The following is a 6,186-nucleotide window of genomic DNA, read 5'->3' as shown; positions in this document are numbered from 1 at the left end:
ACATCCTCGTTATTATTTATAAATGCCCAACTAAAACCATTGATTTTATAAAGTTTGTTTAAAAAGACAAAATGTCCTTCAATGTCAACCCAACGATGCCGATGGTGTACGCATATACGTATATACATTTTATACATACATACATATGTATGTATGTATGTACATCCATGCAAATGCGTGCACATTCAAGGTATGCGGTTAATAACNATTATTTTCCTTTAATTTTATTAGCTTATGGAAATGCCATTATGCATATTGAATTTCCAACTATTTTAGAGTTTACATCCTCGTTATTATTTATAAATGCCCAACTAAAACTATTGATTTTATAAAGTTTGTTTAAAAAGGCAAAATGTCCTTCAATGTCAACCCAACGATGCCGATGGTGTACGCGTATACGTATATACATTTTATACATACATACATATGTATGTATGTACATATGTACATCCATGCAAATGCGTGCACATTCAAGGTATGCGGTTAATAACATAAAGGTTACAGTAGTGATACCAAAAGTTATAAACTCAGTTATCAAAGCAGAAGTTGCCAAAAACAAATGAAAAGTCGAATCTAAAACGAACTAGTCTCACATCTAGTTGCACATACATACATAAATACAATTTGCCATTTCTGCTGAATAAATGAAGACGAGCCCATAAGAAATCTGAGGTGAAACGGATTTTCAAAACAGCGTTTACCATCCCGACCCTGTTATACATACTAAATACATGTGTACACTTTCATACCCACACAAAACANCAGTTATCAAAGCAGAAGTTGCCAAAAACAAATGAAAAGTCGAATCTAAAACGAACTAGTCTCACATCTAGTTGCACATACATACATAAATGCAATTTGCCATTTCTCCTGAATAAATGAAGAGGAGCCCATAAGAAATCTGAGGTGAAACGGATTTTCAAAACAGCGTTTACCATCCCGACCCTGTTATACATACTAAATACATGTGTACACTTTCATACCCACACAAAACAGATAAACACAAACATCCTTTATTAACAATATGAATTAGGCAAACACATCTAAATTTTGCAAGCTATATATGAAAACTCAAATTCACTAAAATATATATGTTGTAACTTAGTGTGCTTCATTGTAATTCCTAGTAAGCTACATACATAAAATGCGAACTTACATACCTATAGACATACATTTATCTCGAAATCAAGTCAAGAAAAGTAGTGAAATTAATCTAAACCGTCTTAACGTAAGCATAATAAAGTGTATTAGAAAAAACAAAAACTTCAACAAAGAAGAACTGTATATCCAAAATTTGTGTGTTTTGATATGAAAAATCAACTATGCACAAGTTTTGTTCACATAATAATTACAAGTGCATGTATGAATATCCATAGACGCGGTGTAACAAAATTAAGAAGAGTGTACGAGCTTTTTAAGTGACCGAGTAATTAAAAAAACTGTCGTTTAAAATTTGCCACTTTTACACTACTAATTTTAGACTTATTTGCTAAGCTAAGTTAAAAAAGAAGTTCAGCAAGTCTCTTAGTAAAAATGTGAAGAATTTTTTAAATTAATCTCAAACATTTTGGCATTTTTCTCACGTCCTTTTATCAAATGCTTCATGAGAAAGCTCTCGATGTTTATTACAAGAAAGCAAATCAACTTTTTCATAACTCCATATAGAAAAGGCAAATATTGTTCAGTCAAGAGCGATTGTGTCATACACGTCTTAACAAAACTGAATGCTTTTTTGTTCGAAATATGGGACCTTATGAATAAAAACGAAGCAATTGAATTTTCAAACCCAAAATGAATACCCAGGCAGGTTATGCAATTATTTTTTTATTTTATTTTATTTTTTTTATTAAGAAGTTGAGAATTTCAGGGTGTTTGAAAAATTTAAACATAGTTTCGTGAATAATTTGACCAGAACAACGACGTGTACTAGGTCACTCAAAAAGTTCTGTCTGTTACACAGTTTATAGTTTGATTGGTGAAGGCAACATTTTCTTAGTTTACATTTGGTTAGACTTAAGTTATTAATATAAACCACTGGCTTTCATCAGCTATATCTATCAGTTGTTGTATTTTGTAAGTATAAAATATCTGTGGGATAGCTAAGTACTCATGCATGTATTATCATATTGAATTGAAAAAATTGTAACAGTTTAAAATTGTTAATTTCCACAACAAAAATGCGTTGTTTCTAAGGAATGCATCCAACACTCATTTTTGAACTGAAGTTTAAGGCATTTGATAATATGTTGAAAGAAATGATGTGAATTTTTTATGCATATTTATATTATAGTTGCATTTGCTAACAGTACATATTACTCATAGGTTTATAGATTCGGGCTTGCATTAAAATGTACAGCGTTTACCTACATTTAAGCTGAAATCAAAGCAAACACTCTAAAACATTTTTCACTGGCATATTATTTATTACTTATTTCTAACTTATTATGCGTTCCTTTTTCCACAATACTACTTCCCACTCAATCTCCGAACAACGGCTTGAACTGTCTACATTATAAAGGAGGTGTCATTGGGCGTGGACTTTTGCCCCATAAGCATTCCAATGTAGACAGTTCAGAGAGATAAACTAAACGAGAAATCACGTCCGTTGATGATTGTTGTAGCCGAGCGATCCGTGAGCCGATGTTGCTTATACAACAACAACGCACAGATGAACGAATCGTGGTTAGATTTGAATTTTGTATACTTCGTTTGCCAGCAGAAATCGTATTTTTTTTTTAAGTATCCAGTGTCCTTCATCGCATAACAAAGCAACCAGTCCAAGTCTTGTTCTGTTAGATACTATCTTAGAACTAATAACTTTATTTGATTTCATGGGGACACTTGCGCACTGCATCTATAGAATTACATATGCATACTTAAATCTGTATGTATACCTAAAGTAGACATTAAAGTATTATCAATTCAATAAATGCTATTCCTTTTATTTAAGCAAATAATAAAGTAGAAAGAAGTCTTGCCTGTACATTAACAATAAATGCCCAGCAATCCCCTTGTTTTTTTTTTTTTTTTGATATTCGAAAATATTTCTATATGAAATATGTGCTGCTTGAACTGAAATCTTATTTTTGCGAATTATTACACTGAAGTTTAGGTAAAATTCTTGCCCGAATTGGCCAAAAGAATAGCGTATACAATTCTTTATTTTTAGATAAGTTTATTTTTTTATATTTATTGTGATATTAGTCTAATTTCATCACAACTGAAAATTAATACACTTTTATCTGATACCGTACACATAAAAATACATAGATGAGTTTATACATACATACCTACCTACCAAGTTATCCTCTCGCTAGAAAAAGCAAAATGTTTAAACAAGTTCATTAAAAATAAATTCACTATCAACATTGAAAAGGATATTACATATTAAATTAAAACTTATGTTTCAATTGTACCTGACTTGGAACTACTATAAACAAAACTTGTAAGTATGTTCATCGGATAGCAGACGTACATAGCTGCTCTGCACGAATCGCAGAGTTAAATAAGAAGCTGACACTTTCCACCTTTTCTAATACTTCTGGGTCTATTGTTATTTTTTATCAAATAAAGTTTCATCAAATTAAGTTTGCTGTTAAATAAATTTCTTTTGTATCTTAATACATTTTAATGCATTACCGAAATTGAACTTACCATACCATAACAAAATGTATCTGGGCCCAGATCGCGGCATTCGATATCGAACATAACTCGAATCGAAATTTGGTTTTGAGATCGATAACGAGCGTGCCTCGCCCATTAAAAATGTATTGTGGAGAAAACAGCGTTAGTCTGACCTTCGTCCAGGTGGTATATAAGGTCGCAGAGGATTTTGTAGGGGAGAGGGTTAGACTCCTAGCAGTGAAGAAGCGAGAAAGATCGGAGAGATACCCGTTTACTTTCTAGCACAAGTCATCAAAGCCATTCCCAGACGCCATTATCAAACAATAGTCAGCGCAAGAGACAGTCGAAACTCCTTCTGGTGGAGTTGAGGGAGCTTGGAAATATAAAAGTTAAACAGTAATGGGGAAAGGACACCATCCTGTGGAACCCCTGTTTTATTTTTCTAGGTTTGCTCCATTTGTCTCTACACATTACTGACGAGTGCCGACCACTCAGATAATCCGCTGACCACCGTTTGAGTCTCTGTGGGAGTGAGAAGGCCTGTATGTCTTCTAGCAGCGTGGAGTGACTGACGGTATCAAACGCCTTTAACAGGTCCAACGCTACTATAATTGTTCTCTCACAGGGGCGGTTGCGGTTTAGGCCTGTTGATATCTGAGTGTTTATGGCGTTAAGTGCTGTTGTTGTGCTGTGCACTTTACGGAAACTATGCCGATGATTCACTGGGATATTTCGATTATGTCGCCGCGCTTTGTCGGATTGGACAGTGACCTCACGGTTGACCACAGCTTACTCACACCAGAGGTGAAGTTGCAGGTCTTCAGATGCTCTTCCCACTTTTTCCATTTGTGTATGTTATGTAAGCTGCCGAATCTCCGTGTTTTCCGGGATTTCCGGGATCGGCCTGATAAAGGTTGTCTCGCTCAGCCGCTTCAGTAGGAAAATTTGGACGGGGGGTCCGTTTTACAACCTGCTGGTACGAAGCGAGCTGCAGCAGCAGTGACAACCCTGCGGACTTTACGTTCACCTAGGTGAACGTCGGTTGGCATCAGAAATTTTTTTTTTTAATATTTTTTAATCTTTAACTGTTTTGTTGTTGTTGTAACAGCATACAAACTCCACAAAAAGTTTTATTCTTGTATAGTATGGATTATGTAAACAGAATTATAATACACTAGTCGAGTGGTTTTGTAAATCGAGTGGGTAATAACTTACTTCGTCCTTAGGAAAAATCCAGGCCTTACAACTCTGTGGAGGTAAGTATGACAACCCGAACAATTTGAATTGCTCTGAGGCGCTGTTGCTGCATAAAATATTTCCCCGAGAAGTTGCAAGGGATCTGCTGACGTGACAGTCCTAACAAAAATAACGAGACTCGACTCTCGTGGAAATGCTTTTGCATGTACAACTTTCATTACCGACTAAATCGCCTTGGAAAAATGCGGATCAAATTCGTTTTATTTTTTTTTTTACAATTAAATTGTAAAAATCTTAAGCTAATAAAAGTATAAATTTAAATGTAATTATCTCCAACTGCAAAAACGGCAAGTATGTCTGAAGGCTCGTGCTCATTTTTTCTTTCTCGTGTAATCGTTAATGAAACTCAAATTTTACATTCAGTTGCTGTCTGAGCTGCAGTTTTTCTTGGTGCAGATGACTTCCGTTGAAATCTATTTAAGAATAAATAAAAGGGTTAAAAGTAATTTATAATTGTTCTGAAATTTAAATACATACATACATATGTCGTTACGTTACATCGTCGCTAACATACAAAAAAGCCGTAACTAACTTAAACCTGTTATTGCAAAAACGATGTCGGGACTTACATATAATTCGATGAAATGCATCATAATCAATCAAAAAGTGAAATTAGGATTTTTAGTTAGTTATGGCTTTTTGCATTTTTGCGACGATGTGAGATAGGACCTTTCTATATTAATGTAACGATATTATCGTCGCCCGTAGGCCAGAAACATGAATGTGTAAAAATGAGAATTTTATTTAAGAAATCAAGTTTTATTTTTTTTTACTACTAGACTTAGCTCTACATTTATGCAATTGAAATTGCAAAATATGTGGTTTCCGTGTACGCATGGTATTCTGAGTTGTAGTATAACATAGAACATCCAAAGGTTAATCAAGTCAAACCAATAACTCTAAACTGATAAATTTGCACATTCCTGCTTCTGGCATAAAGGGGACGATGTGTAATATAATATGAAATATTTCATAAATACCTTAAATAATACTTAATTATTAGGTTTTCATTATTTGCAGTCATAGAAAAATAAATAAATTTCAAGTATGTATTGTAGTGATGCAGTGACGGCATTCGTAATCGTATGTATTACTAGTTTCGATTCGAAATTTCCATTCGAACTTTATTCGCCCATGAATGCTGGGTTGAGGCCCAGGTAGGTTCTATTTATTAAAATCAATGGAAAACTGGTGAAATTGAAGCATTTATTAAAAGGAGACAAAATTAATAGGCGACATCGCCAGCCAGCGGTAAAAGAAAATCGCTATGTAGCAGTCCTTTATCCTTCTGCCATAAAAAAAAAA

Source organism: Rhagoletis zephyria, unplaced genomic scaffold (assembly GCF_001687245.7).
Source record: "Rhagoletis zephyria isolate East Lansing unplaced genomic scaffold, Rhagoletis_zephyria_1.1 Rzeph_scaffold_03922, whole genome shotgun sequence".
In the NCBI taxonomy this organism is placed as follows: Eukaryota; Metazoa; Arthropoda; class Insecta; order Diptera; family Tephritidae; genus Rhagoletis; species Rhagoletis zephyria.
Note: the sequence above shows the minus strand (reverse complement) of the source record.